Below are 14,735 nucleotides of genomic sequence, written 5' to 3'. Positions count from 1 at the left end.
TGACGGCTTTGTTTTCTCTCTCTTTAACATTAATGCATGTTAAGTGAATCTGTGAAAAAAAACACTTATCGGCATGTGTTAAAAAAAACAAAAACACTTAAGATATGGATGAGAGTTGATTGAACTAACAGAATATAGTTATGATTAAATGGCTAGAAAAGGATGTGGGTAGTCATAAAGAGAAAACAGGGACGTAGGATGTATATGTGCTTTTATTTTGAAAGCGCAACACAGCATCATGTGACTTCCTTCACCGGCTGAGGGCTGTATGGCGACACTTGCAGACGGTCTGTTGATAACGTTGCCCGACATTTTATAACGACTAACGACTTGCTGTTTGTTTATATTCATAATTATAAACCATGCCTTGGGTTAAAGGCCTACTGAAATGATTTTTTTTTATTTAAACGGGAATAGCAGATCCATTCTATGTGTCATACTTGATCATTTCGCGATATTGCCATATTTTTGCTGAAAGGATTTAATAGAGAAAATCGACGATAAAGTTCGCAACTTTTGCTCGCTGATAAAAAAAAGCCTTGCCTGTACCGGAAGTAGCGTGACGTCACAGGAGCTAGGATTCCTCACAATTCCCCGTTGTTTACAATGGAGCGAGAGAGATTCGGACCGAGAAAGTGATGATTACCCCATTAATTTGAGCGAGGATGAAAGATTTGTAGATGAGGAACGTTACAGTGAAGGACTTGAGAGGCAGTGATGGACGTATCTTTTTTCGCTCTGACCGTAACTTAGGTACAAGCTGGCTCATTGGATTCCACACTCTCCTTTTTTTATTGTGGATCACGGATTTGTATTTTAAACCACCTCGGATACTATATCCTCTTGAAAATGAGAGTCGAGAACGCAAAATGGACATTCAGTGCCTTTTATCTCCACGACAATAGAGCGGCGAAATGCTTTAGCTACGAGCTAACGTGATAGCATCGTGCTTTAACTGCATATAGAAACAAAAAAATAAAGGATAGAAGGAAGGATAGATAGAAAATCAACAATATTATTAAACCGTGGACATGTAAATACACGGTTAATGCTTTCCAGGCTGGCGAAGGTTAACAATGCTGTGCTAACGACGCCATTGAAGCTAACTTAGCAACTTAGCAACGGGACCTCACAGAGCTATGCTAAAAACATTAGCTCTCCACCTACGCCAGCCAGCCCTCATCTACTCATCAACACCCGTGCTCACCTGCGTTCCAGCGATCGGCAGAAGGACGAAGGACTCCACCCGATGCGTTTGGCGGCCCGGAGACGTAGGAAGTCAAGGTGAGGTCGGCGGCTAGCGCGGCTAGCGCAGCTAGCGCGGCTAGCGCGGCTAGCGCTCCAACAAAGTCCTCCTGGTTGTGTTGCTGTAGTCCGCTGCTAATACACCGATCCCACCTACAACTGTCTTCTTTGCAGCCTTCATTGTTCATTAAACAAATTGCAAAAGATGTCCAAAATACTGTGGAATTATTAAATGAAAACAGAGCTTTTTGTATAGGATTCTACGGGTACCATAACTTCCGTTACTCTGACTTCGTCACGCGCATACGTCATCATACCGCGACGTTTCAGCCGGATATTTCCCGGGAAGTTTTAAAAGTCACTTTATTAGTTAACCCGGCCGTATTGGCATGTGTTGCAATGTTAAGATTTCATCATTGATATATAAACTATCAGACTGCGTGGTCGGTAGTAGTGGCTTTCAGTAGGCCTTTAAGTCATCTTAATTCTGGCATGGTCACTTGTCCACCCTTTAATTGCTAACTTCGCCGGTGTTCCCAAATAATGTAAAGACTAGCTAAGATGCTTTGTCATCCTCTTCCAGACAACTAAGTGTCACCACTAAAAATATGAAACCTCAGTAGGACTTACTGTTATTTTTTTTAAAAAAAGAGTAATGTTAGTGTAAGTAACAGTTACTCTACAACACAAAGACAACACCTAATTATTCTCAAGTATCATCAACATGTGTACAATTATATTAGATAGCATGTGGAACTAGATGAGGCAATTCCTGAAGGAATTGGGTGTGAATGCTCCAATGCTGAATTTGAACTGAAATCCTGGAATTGTTGAAGTAGAGCACACAACTCCTAAACAGGCCGAATATGTTGAAGTCAGAACCGTTTGAATCAGGTGAAAATTGTGGGAATTATGGAACTTTGAAGAATGTCCCATTGATTTCAATGGGAATTTCCAATGTTTTTTTAAAATAATAAAACACTTGAATGCTCTGAATGACTTGAAATAGTTGGTGTTGAAATTTTTCAAAATGGTTGAGAAATGTTGAAGTAGTAACATGTTGAATTGATAAATGGTATTACGGAATTCCTGGAATTCCTAATTAAGAGGAATGTTTGCACGGTGGAACGGTTCAAGTGGGTTGAAAAATATGGGAGGAGTGTCCATCCATCCATACATCTTCTTCCGTTTATCCGAGGTCGGGTCGCGGGGACAGCAGCCTAAGCAGGGAAGCCCAGACTTCCCTCTCCCCAGCCACTTCGTCCAGCTCCTCCCGGGGGATCCCGAGGCGTTCCCAGGCCAGCCGGGAGACATAGTCTTCCCAACGTGTCCTGGGTCTTCCCCGTGGCCTCCTACCGGTCGGACGTGCCCGAAACACCTCCCTAGGGAGACGTCCGGGTGGCATCCTGACCAGATGCCCGAACCACCTCATCTGGCTCCTCTTGATGTGGAGGAGAAGCGGCATTACTTTGAGCTCCTCCTGGATGACAGAGCTTCTCACCCTATCTCTATTGGAGAGCCCCGCCACCCGGCGGAGGAAACTCATTTCGGCCGCTTGTACCCGTGATCTTGTCCTTTTGGTCATAACCCAAAGCTCAGCTCCTTCTTCACCACAACGGCTCGATACAGCTTCCGCATTACTGAAGACGCCGCACTGTCAATCTCACGATCCACTCTTCCCTCACTCGTGAACAAGACTCCGAGGTACTTGAACTCCTCCACTTGGGGCAAGATCTCCCCCCCAACCCGGAGATGGTACTTCACCCTTTTCCGGGCGAGAACCATGGACTCTGACTTGAAGGTGCTGATTCCCATCCCAGTCGCTTCACACTCGACTGCGTATTGATCCAGTGAGAGCTGAAGATCCTGGCCAAACGAAGCCATCTGGACCACATTATCTGCAAAAAGCAGAGACCTAATCCTGCAGCCACCAAACCAGATCCCCTCAACGCCCTAACTGCGCCTAGAAATTCTGTCCATAAAAGTTATGAACAGAATCGGTGACAAAGGGCAGCCTTGGCGGACTCCAACCCTCACTGGAAACGGGTCCGACTTACTGCCAGCAATGTGGACCAAGCTCTGACACTGATCACACAAGGAGCGGACCGCCACAATCAGACAGTCCGATACCCCATACTCTCTGAGCACGGTTGAATGCCTTCTCCAAGTCCACAAAGCACATGTAGACTGGTTGGGCAAACTCCCATGCACTCTTAAGAACCCTGCCGAGAGTATAGAGCTGGTCCACAGTCCCATGACCAGGACAAAAACCACACTGTTCCTCCTGAATCCAAGGTTCGACTATCCGGCGTAGCCTCCTCTCCAGTACACCTGAATAGACCTTACCGGGAAGGCTGAGGGGTGTGATCCCACGATAGTTGGAACACACCCTACGATTGCCCTTCTTGAAGAGAGGAACCGCCACCCCGGTCTGCCAATCCAGAGGTTCGGTTTTCGTCTTAATTAAGAGGAATGTTTTGACGGTGAAACGGTTCAAGTGGGTTGAAAAAAGTGGGAGTAGTAGCCCCCAGAAAAAAGGGTGGAGATAGGGCTTTGGAAAACCAGGAATTCTGGAAAATCCTGGAATTTTTTTTAACTTGGAAAAAGGGTCATTTGAATTTCCAGAATGGTGGAATGTGTTGAAGGTGGAATGTTTTGAATTGGTTGAAAAATGTCGAAATGGTAGAAGTTTGAAAAATGGCCAATTCATTTTGAATGGGAAAAATGTCCCGGAAAACCTGAAATTCTGGAAAATCTGGGAATTGTATTACTTTTTAAACAAACAATTTTATTTCAACATGAGAATAATTTATAATGTCAGGGAAGAAAAGGGAGTGTCAGGTGGAGCTTAAGGTTGTAAGGCAAGATTTAAAAAAAACATTATTAATTATAATTAAGAAAGGAGAACCGCTGATGACTGTTGTCAAGTTGATTTTTCTAAGATACATTTAATTTATTATAATTATTTAATAATTTCTACAGTACTATCGGGTTTGGGTTATGTTTTGGGTCACATGCTGATACACTACATTACAATGTGTAATATTGTCTGTTGTAAATATGACACAGGCTTAAGGCAGGGCGTCAAATTCATGGAGAGACGGGAGCAAACGCATTGGTAAAAAAGAGTAAGATATAACACTGGATATTTTACAATAGTTCACACAAAAATGAAAAATGGTGTAGCTTGCTTGTAGTAAGTGCAGTTCAGTTCATTGTGACTTTTGCCACACCCAAAATTAATGGACACTCAAGTTCTGTCAAACAAAAGTAAGTTTTCAAGAAAAGTGGTACAAGGACTTTCCTTGGCTTCATTATGACGCAGTGCAGAAGGAAGTCTTGTGTTTTATATGCAAAGCAATTACAAGGGACAAACACACTATTTTCTCTACAATCACAGCCCACATTTATCACTTCTAGATGTGGAAATTGGGAAAAAATGGATCACAAAATTTAAAGCACATGAAAATAGTCATACACATCGACATGCTGTCTCTGACTGCACAAGAAACACAACCTATAAATGCACACTTTGGTAATTCAACAAGCAGACAACAGGCAATCTCTGGGGAGAAAATATATATATGTGGACAGTACAGGCCAAAAGTTTGGACGCACTTCATTTCAATGTGTTTTCTTTATTTTCATGACTATTTACATTGTAGATTGTCACTGAAGGCATCAAAACTATGACACCTGTGAAGTGAAAACCCTTTCAGGTGACTACCTCTTGAAGCTCATCGAGAGAATACCAAGAGTGTGCAAAACAGTAATCCAGAGCAAAGGGTGGCTATTTTGAAGAAACTAGAATATAAAACATGTTTTCAGTTATTTCACCTTTTTTTGTTAAGTACATAACTCCACATGTGTTCATTCATAGTTTTGATGCCTTCAGTGACAATCTACAATGTAAATAGTCGTGAAAATAAAGAAAACGCATTGAATGAGAAGGTTTGTCCAAAGCTTTTGGCCTGTACTGTATGTGTGTGTGTAAGTGTATGTGTGCGTTGAACTCGCTCCCATGCCTCTAAGAGGGAAACAATTAATTGGATGAAATAACTTCAGGGCTATTTAAAATGTGGTTACAAATCGGATATGAGTTTTGACTGCGCTGTAAACGGATGGGATGTAGCTTGTCAGTGTGTGCCTGGTGCCATCAAAATATGCCGATAGTTGACGCATCAGCCCAAACAATACACCCGTGGCAAATCAAAAGACACACCCACGTAAATAAGATTTACAGTGAAATATATGCCAAGTAGAAACACACTCAGATTCCGCCGACCTGCGCTAAGCCCTACTTCCCAATAGTTGAGAATCCTTTAAAAATACATTGAATCCAGACAGTGATCCAAATCACCAATCACATGTTCCTTATTTAATTTCTGACCTTCACTGGAAGTTTAATCAAAATCTACTCATAACTTTTTGAGCTACTGTATGGTAATAACTAACTGACAACACTTACACTTGGGTAAAACCGTATCCATCCTGTTTGGGTCCCACAACAACCTTAAGAAAGTCAATGATTTCACTATAAAAGTGGGTGACATTGTTATCACCAGGAAAGATGAGGTCACCTACCTAGGTTCCATTCTAGAGGCTAATCTTTCATGTGATAAAATGGCAACCAAGGTAATCAAAAAGGTCAACCAATGAACGAGATTTCTCTATAGAATCTCCTCTCTGGTCAACAAAAGCACCATGAGGATGCTAGCGGGAACACACTTTTTCGACTACGCATGCACCTCCTGGTACCCTAGCACCTCCAAAACCCTCAAATCTAAACTCCAAACATCCCAGAACAAGCTAGTCAGATTACTTTTAGACCTCCACCCCAGATCACACCTCACTCCTACCCACTTCTCCAAAGTGGGCTGGCTCAGGGTGGAGGACAGAGTAAAACAACTTGCACTGAGCCTAGTCTATAAAATCCGCTACACCTCCCTGATACCGAAGTACATGTCAAACTACTTCCTTAACGTAAATGACCGCCATAACCACAACACCAGGGGGAGCTCCACTAACCACGTTAAGCCCAGATTCCGATCTAACAAAGGTCTTAACTCATTCTCTTTCTATGCCACATCAATGTGGAATGCGCTCCCAACAGGTGTAAAAGAAAGGGCATCTCTATCCTCCTTCAAAACCGCAATAAAAGTACACCTCCAGGCAACTTCAACCCTAAACTAACACCCTCCCCGGATTGTAAATAATCAAATGTAAATAATCAAATGCAGATACTTTTTCTTATGCTTTCTGATCTCTCTCTCTCTCTCTCTCTCTCTCTCTCTCTCTCTCTCTCTCTCTCTCTCTCTCTCTCTCTCTCTCTCTCTCTCTTTCTCTCTCTCTCTCTCTCTACGTCCACTACTTGCTGTACATATCCTACCAAGTCCCTACACTGTTTCAATGTCCATTTCTCTGATGATGCAATTGTTGATGTTGATTGTTGATGATTGAAGTGTTGATACCAACCAAACCTAACCCCCCCCCCTCCATATCCCACACCCCGGATTGTAAATAATGTAAATAATGTAAATAATTCAATGTATATACTCTGATGATTATCTTGTGTGATGACTGCATTATGATGTTAGTATATATTTGATAGTATACACTACCGTTCAAAAGTTTGGGGTCACATTGAAATGTCCTTATTTTTGAAGGAAAAGCACTGTACTTTTTAATTAAGATAACTTTAAACTAGTCTTAACTTTAAAGAAATACACTCTATACATTGCTAATGTGGTAAATGACTATTCTAGCTGCAAATGTCTGGTTTTTGGTGCAATATCTACATAGGTGTATAGAGGCCCATTTCCAGCAACTATCACTCCAGTGTTCTAATGGTACAATGTGTTTGCTCATTGGCTCAGAAGGCTAATTAATGATTAGAAAACCCTTGTGCAATCATGTTCACACATCTGAAAACAGTTTACCTCGTTACAGAAGCTACAAAACTGACCTTCCTTTGAGCAGATTGAGTTTCTGGAGCATCACATTTGTGGAGTCAATTAAACGCTCAAAATGGCCAGAAAAAGAGAACTTTCATCTGAAACTCGACAGTCTATTCTTGTTCTTAGAAATGAAGGCTATTCCACAAAATTGTTTGGGTGACCCCAAACTTTTGAACGGTAGTGTATATCTGTATCATGAATCAATTTAAGTGGACCCCGACTTAAACAAGTTGAAAAACTTACTCGGGTGTTACCATTTAGTGGTCAATTGTACGGAATATGTACTTCACTGTGTGCAATCTACTAATAAAAGTTTCAATCAATCAATCAAAAACCCCCAGCAAATACATGCAGAAATACATTAAATATGGTATATTTAGCATTGTGACAAAATATCGATATGGCAAACTATCGTGATATATAACATATGATTATATATTGTATGTATTTTTTTTTCCACTACAAACTTCCTTTATCGGTCCTCCTTGATGATTCAAGTCACTGTTTTCCAAGTTTAAGGGGTGCGAGTGGCTGAAAATGTTGTCGAAGTTACAAAAGGAGAAAAAAACACATCAGCACTAATGTGGTGGACTGGAGCAGTGAAGTTAATTGATGCATTAGCAGTGTTTAAATCCAAAGTGTTGGCTTTTTTACTGCGGATGGGACCAAACTGGGTCAGGACTTTACAGTATGTCAGTTTGATTTTGTTTTCCCCAGTCTAAATTGGGTCCCGATGCAGAAATTTACACAAATGTTCACACTTTTTTATTTATCCATCCATTCATCCATATTCTTCCGTTTATCGATTTGCAGGGGCAGCTGCCTCAGCAGAATGACCCATATGAAGACACACAATCATGGGCACAAGTTTCCCTCGCCCGGACGTGGGTCACCGGGCCCCCCCCCCTGGAGCCAGATGGCGATCGCCTAGTCACTGGTGGGTGGCAGGTTGATTTCCCCTTCAATGGGACCTTTGCAGCCTTTTTTATTTATGTGAAACAAATGATATACTTTTTCTTATCTTTTTTTCTTAATCTATCCAGTCCAGCCACATGAGCAAATACATTTTTTTTTCAACATGCCCGTTTCTACTGTACAGATTTACTTGACAAAAGAGAAGTATGGTATACTTCTCTTGTTGCATTATTTGTATTTATCTTTATTACATTTTTAGATATGTTTATCTTTTAGCGCATTGCAACTGGAACAGGAGGAGACTGAAAATATAAACAAATGAAGATAGAGGGGGAAATTGTAGGGACAAGACAGAGAGACAACAACAACAGCAACAAAAAAACAACAACAGAACTACATCAGCAGATACAATACATATAATACCAATATGTATTTACAAAAATAAAATACAATAATGAAGTACAAACCACAAAACCAGTGAAGTTGGCACGTTGTGTAAATCTTAAATAAAAACAGAATACTATGATTTGCTAATTATTTTTAACATATTTTAAATTGAATAGACTGCAAAGACAAGATACTTAACATTCGAACTGGAAAACTTTGTGTGTATATAATACACACATATATATATATATATATATATATATATATATATATATATATATATATATATATATATATATATATATATATATATATATATATATATATATATATATATATATATATATATATATATATATATATATATATATACATATATATATATATATATATATATATATATATATATATATATATATATATATATATATATATATATATATATATTTCATTTTATTTCTGATTATTATTATTATTAATGTATTATTATTTCCTTTATTTTTTATGTTTTTTTGTCTGTTTATTTAATCGATGTATTTGTAGATATTACTTTGTTTTTTTTGTTGTTTCTTTTTTTTGGGGGGGTGGTGGGTGGTATGGATGGGATATACACAAAAATATTTTGACATTTAGGGCAGAGAATAGATATGATTTATGTGAATATGATGTAATGGATAGGAATGTCTGATGCTGGATGTCAATAATTTTTTTATTTTTCTTTAATTAATTAAAAAAAACGTTATTTTTCGCGAATATTAGCTCATTTGGAATTTGATGCCTGCAACATGTTTCAAAAAAGCTGACACAAGTGGCAAAAAAGACTGAGAAAGTTGAGGAATGCTCATCCAACACTTATTTGGAACATCCCACAGGTGAACAGGCTAATTGGGAACATGTGGGTGCTATGATTGGGTATAAAAGCAGCTTCCACAAAATGCTGAGTCATTCAAGGATGGGGCGAGGGTCACCACTTTGTCAACAAATGCGTGAGCAAATTGTTGAACAGTTTAAGAACAACATTTCTCAATGAGCTATTGCAAGGAATTTAGGGATTTCACCATCTACCGTCTGTAATATCATCAAAAGGTTCAGAGAATCTGGAGAAATCACTGCACGTAAGCAGCTAAGCCTGTGACCTTCGATCCCTCAGGCGGTACTGCATCAAAATGCGACATCAGTGTGTAAAGGATATCACCACATGAGCAAAGGAACACTTCAGAAAACCACTGTCAGTAACTACAGTTGGTCGCTACATCTGTAAGTGCAAGTTAAAACTCTATATGCAAAGCGAAAGCCATTTATCAACAACACCCGGCGATCTCATCTAAGATGGACTGATGCAAAGTGTAAAAATGTTCTGTGGTCTGACGAGTCCACATTTCAAATTGTTTTTGGAAATTGTGGATGTTGTGTCCTCTGGAACAAAGAGGAAAAGAACCATCTGGATTGTTATAGGCGCAAAGTTCAAAAGTCAGCATCTGTGATGGTATGGGGGTGTATTAGTGCCCAAGACATGGGTAACTTACACATCTGTGAAGGCACCATTAATGCTGAAAGGTACATACAGGTTTTGGAGCAACATATGTTGCCATCCAAGCAACGTTCTCATGGGGGTCACGGGGTCAATTTAAGTGGACCCCGACTTAAACAAGTTGAAAAACGTATTCGGGTTTTACCATTTAGTGGTCAATTGTACGGAATATGTACTTCACTGTGCAATCTACTAAAAAAAGTTTCAATCAATCAATCAAAGATGCCTCTGCTTATTTCAGCAAGACAATGCCAAGCCACGTGTTACAACAGCGTGGCTTCGTAGTAAAAGAGCGTGGGTACTAGATAGATAGATAGATAGATAGATAGATAGATAGATAGATAGTACTTTATTGATTCCTTCAGGAGAGTTCCCTCAGGAAAATTTAAAAGACTGGCCTGCCTGTAGTCCGGACCAGTCTCCCATTGAAAATGCGTGGCGCATTATGAAGCCTAAAATACGACAACGGAGACCCCAGATTGTTGAACAACTTAAGCTGTACATCAAGCAAGAATGGGAAAGAATTCCACCTGAAAAGCTTCAAAAATGTGTCTCCTCAGTTCCCAAACATTTACGGAGTGTTGTTAAAAAGAAAGGCCATGTAACACAGTGGTAAAAATGCCTCTGTTCCAACTTTTTTGCGATTTGTTGCTGCCATTAATTTCTAAGTTAATGATTATTTGCAAAAAAAAAAAATTAAGTTTCTCATTTCGAACATTAAATATCTTGTCTTTGCAGTCTATTAAATTGAATATGATAAGTTGGAAAGGATTTGCAAATCATTGTATTCTGTTTTTATTTACAATTTACACAATGTGCCAACTTCACTGGTTCTGGGTTTTGTAGATAGTAACACAGTTTTGACAATGAACATCGCAATACAATTAAAACAATAATAATACCAATAGTAATAACAACATTGATAATTGTTAATAATATTTACCTCTATTATTGCATCTCTCAAATCTATTCAAAAGTAACAAAACAATAAGTTAATAAAAAAGTATTAATATATTATTTCAGAAAAGAAAGAAGACAAAGAGGAAGAAAAAAAATACAATTACAAACTCTGCAATAACTTATAGAGTTCTCTGGTAAAACAAGATCGAGCTTTGCGTTGTGCTGTGTTTTAGATAATGTGGATAGGGACTTGGATGAGTCTATATATGCATACATCTATGTATAAATATATTTGCTGAAGCGTATGCATAGGTGTATGTGTGTAAATGTGCGTGTGTATGTATGTATGGATGTTTATTTGTCAGCCAGTATGTGTGGAAGCCAAGGCACGGCCCTCAGCCACCCAGAAAGCCCCCACCCAAAACACAGGTGCGGTGCTCGGGCAACAAGGAACCACCAGCCCCACGCAGGCAGACCGGCCAGGAAGGACAGGCCGACCCCCAGACCGGGCCCGCAGCGAAACGAAGCGCAGACAGGTGGCAGACCCAGGGGCCCCAGACACACAGCCCGGCCATAATAGCTTGGAACGCAGACCACCGCGGGCAAGCTGGTCCCCAAAGGCAACAAAATCCTTAAAAAAAGGGATGATACATAACCAGAGTGAGAGGGAGAGCGAGCCAGCAGACAAGCAAGCAAGCACAGAGGCAGGTATCAGCTAGGCCGAGCACCAACTAGGCCGAGCACGACAAATAAATACCCAAACTATTAGGAAGAAGCCGAACGCCCATCTCAACAAGGCAACAGAACAGAGACGGCAAAGCGAGCTGCAATCCAGCCATCAGAACCCACCTTTCACTAAGAGTCGGGCGATCTATCCCCACAGAACCTGATGCACAGCGTCCCTCCCAGGGACAACCCTTGGCCGGCTGAGAAAGGTATAGCTGCGGCCGCAGACACACTCTAAGTCGCGCCCATCTAAGTTGCGCCCACAAGGGTGACGACAACGGAACTGAACTGTGTTTTAAAGACTTGCCCACAGTGGCGTTGACAACACTAGAGTTCACACTTGATTTGTAACGTTAGTCAAGGTGGCTAATGCAATGCACCATTGGTTGTTATTATTACGGTTGTGGAATGTATTGCTTTTTTGGCTGATTATATAAAACTCTAACCCCAACCTTAACCAAAACCCAAACCTAACCTGAATCATAACCTTAAATCCATCCGTCCATCCATTTTCTACCGCTTGTCCCTTTCGGGGTCGCAGGGGGTGCTGAAGCTTATCTCAGCTGCATTCGGGCGGAAGGCGGTGTACACTTTGGACAAGTCGCCACCTCATCGCAGGGCCAACACAGATAGACAGACAACATTCACACTCACATTCACTCACTAGGGCCAATTTAGTGTTGCCAATCAACCTATCCCCAGGTGCATGTTTTTGGAGGTGGGAGGAAGCCGGAGTACCCGGAGGGAACCCACGCAGTCACGGGGAGAACACGCAAACAGAAAGACCCCGAGCCTGGGATCGAACTCAGGACCTTTGGATTGTGAGGCACATGCACTAACCCTTGTTTCACCGTGCTGCCCGTAACCTTAAATCATTTTAGCAATATATATAGGCCCTCATCCAGATGGAGGCATGGCAAGGATATGGAGGGTGGCGCGGTAAAATGCTGAGGACAGACATCAGGTGTCAGCAAAGTTCCACCAAGGCCTGTACAATGCTACAAGCGAGGGCCCTACCCACCGCCAACCGTAAAGTATTGCCCAACCAGAGCAAGACAAGTCAGGCCAGAAAAGCCCACCGACCAGGACCAAAAGGACAGGGCCGGAGAACTCTGTGAGGGCCCCCGGCCCCCGACGGGCAGGCCACCAAAAAGCAGACCACTGGTCAGGCAGGCGATGAAGGACGCACTGCTGTTTTTACCCCCAACACACAGATATTCATCCATCCATCCATTTTCTACCGCCTGTCCCTTTCAGGAATGTAGGGGGTGCTGGAATGCAGAGATAGGTCTCAGCTGCATTCAGGCGGTAGGCGGGGTACACCCTGGACAAGTCGCCACCTCATCGCAGGGCCAACACAGATAGACAGACAACACACATTCACACACTAGGGCCAATTTAGTGTTGCCAATCAACCTATCCCCAGGTGCATGTCTTTGGAGGTGGGAGGAAGCCGGAGTATCCGGCGGAAACCCACGCAGTCACGGGGAGAACATGCAAACTCCACACAGAAAGACCCCGAGCCCGGGATCGAACTCAGGACCTTTGTATTGGGAGGCACATGCACTAACCACTGTTTCACCGTGCAGCCCCACACACAGATATATCGTAGGTTATTAAAGTAATGTATCGGCATTCGCCGTATCGCTATACCAAGATACCATTGTTATCATGAGTCATGTGTTGAACGTTGTATTGTGAAGTAACCTGAGAATAACACCCTTAGTCGAAATATGGGATGTAGTGACTGTGAAGGCCATATGATTCACTTCATTTCTCATTAAAGCATTAACGCGTGCAGTGATCCCTATAAACGGGGGCACTGTCATCCTGTCTTGTTCTTTAAAGTGACGCTGACAGTGACGTCGCAGAGAAACGCTCGCTGTAATTTGGCGAGAGCGATTGCAGGAGCCTGCGGGGTCGCTATGATTTTAAAGCGGGGTTCAGCATATATATATATATATATATATATATATATATATATATATATATATATATTAGGGCTGTCAAAATTATCGCGTTAACGGCGTTAATTAATTTTTGGAATTAATTACGTTAAATTTTTTAACGTAATTAACGCATGCGCAGAATCCCTCCACCCATACTTCCCATAATTCCTCCCGACACTGAACGGAGCAGCAACATGGAGCAAGACGAACAGGTTGGCCCTCTGGAGGGATTTAAGTTTAAGAAGAACAAAGATGGAACAATAAATAAACAGACAGTCATTTGTACGCACTGCAACAGAGAGTTTCAGTTTCACCGAACCTGTTCAAGCCTTAAATACCATCTCAACGCTAAACATGCATTTGTGGGGGCTTCCAGTGCTACACCTGGCTTGCGTCAGACAACCCTGAGTGAACGCAGACCAGTAAGCAAGTCCAACTCGGATAAATTAACTAACACAATTGCCAAATGGGTCGCAAAGGACTGTAGACCGATTTGCATTGTTGAAGATAAGGGCTTCGCTGATGTTTTGAAAGTGGCGTCCCTCGATACATCCTACAAGCCACCATGCAGAGGCACAATAATGAAAAGTATCCACGCACTCTATGAAACAGAAAAGGGGAAAAAAGAGGCGGCTTTAGCTCAAGCGGAATATGTCGCCCTGACAGGAGACCACTGGACGTCAGTGAGTAACACAAATTACTTGGGAGTAACTGCACATTTAATAACTAAAGCATGGGAATTGCAGTCCTTTGCGCTAACTATAATGAAAACGGAAGAACGCCACTTTGCAGAGGCATGTGCAGAACAGTTTCAAACTGTGGCATGCAAGTGGGAAATTGAAAGAAAAGTTACAACCATTGGGACTGACAGTGCACGCAATATGATTGCTGCGGCTCGTATTCTACCATACGAGCATATGCCCTGTATCGCGCACGTCATACAGAGAAGCATCACTGTGAGTCTCGCTGACAGCGGATTTGTTCCTGCATTAGCCAAGTGTCGCAAGATTGTGGGACATTTTAAACACAGCCCGGCAAACTTAACGGAGCTGAATGCAGAGCAGGTGAAACTCGGACAGCAGCAGAAGCCACTGATCCAAGACGTTCCAACGCGGTGGAATTCCA

General features: G+C 41.6%; 1 protein-coding gene across 1 annotated transcript in view; it reads left to right on the top strand.

Annotated features, from left to right (window-relative positions):
* Nucleotides 1-14,714: 14,714 nt before the first annotated feature.
* LOC133647995 (zinc finger BED domain-containing protein 4-like) overlaps nucleotides 14,715-14,735 on the top strand; it is a 1,513-nt gene continuing 1,492 nt past the window's right edge. Inside the window, exon 1 of the mRNA XM_062043765.1 lies at nucleotides 14,715-14,735. This exon is cut by the window's right edge and continues 142 nt beyond it. The gene's annotated coding sequence lies outside the window, so the exon portion shown is untranslated.

Source organism: Entelurus aequoreus, linkage group LG04 (assembly GCF_033978785.1).
Source record: "Entelurus aequoreus isolate RoL-2023_Sb linkage group LG04, RoL_Eaeq_v1.1, whole genome shotgun sequence".
Taxonomy (NCBI): Eukaryota; Metazoa; Chordata; class Actinopteri; order Syngnathiformes; family Syngnathidae; genus Entelurus; species Entelurus aequoreus.
This window is presented reverse-complemented; position numbering and strand designations above follow the sequence as displayed.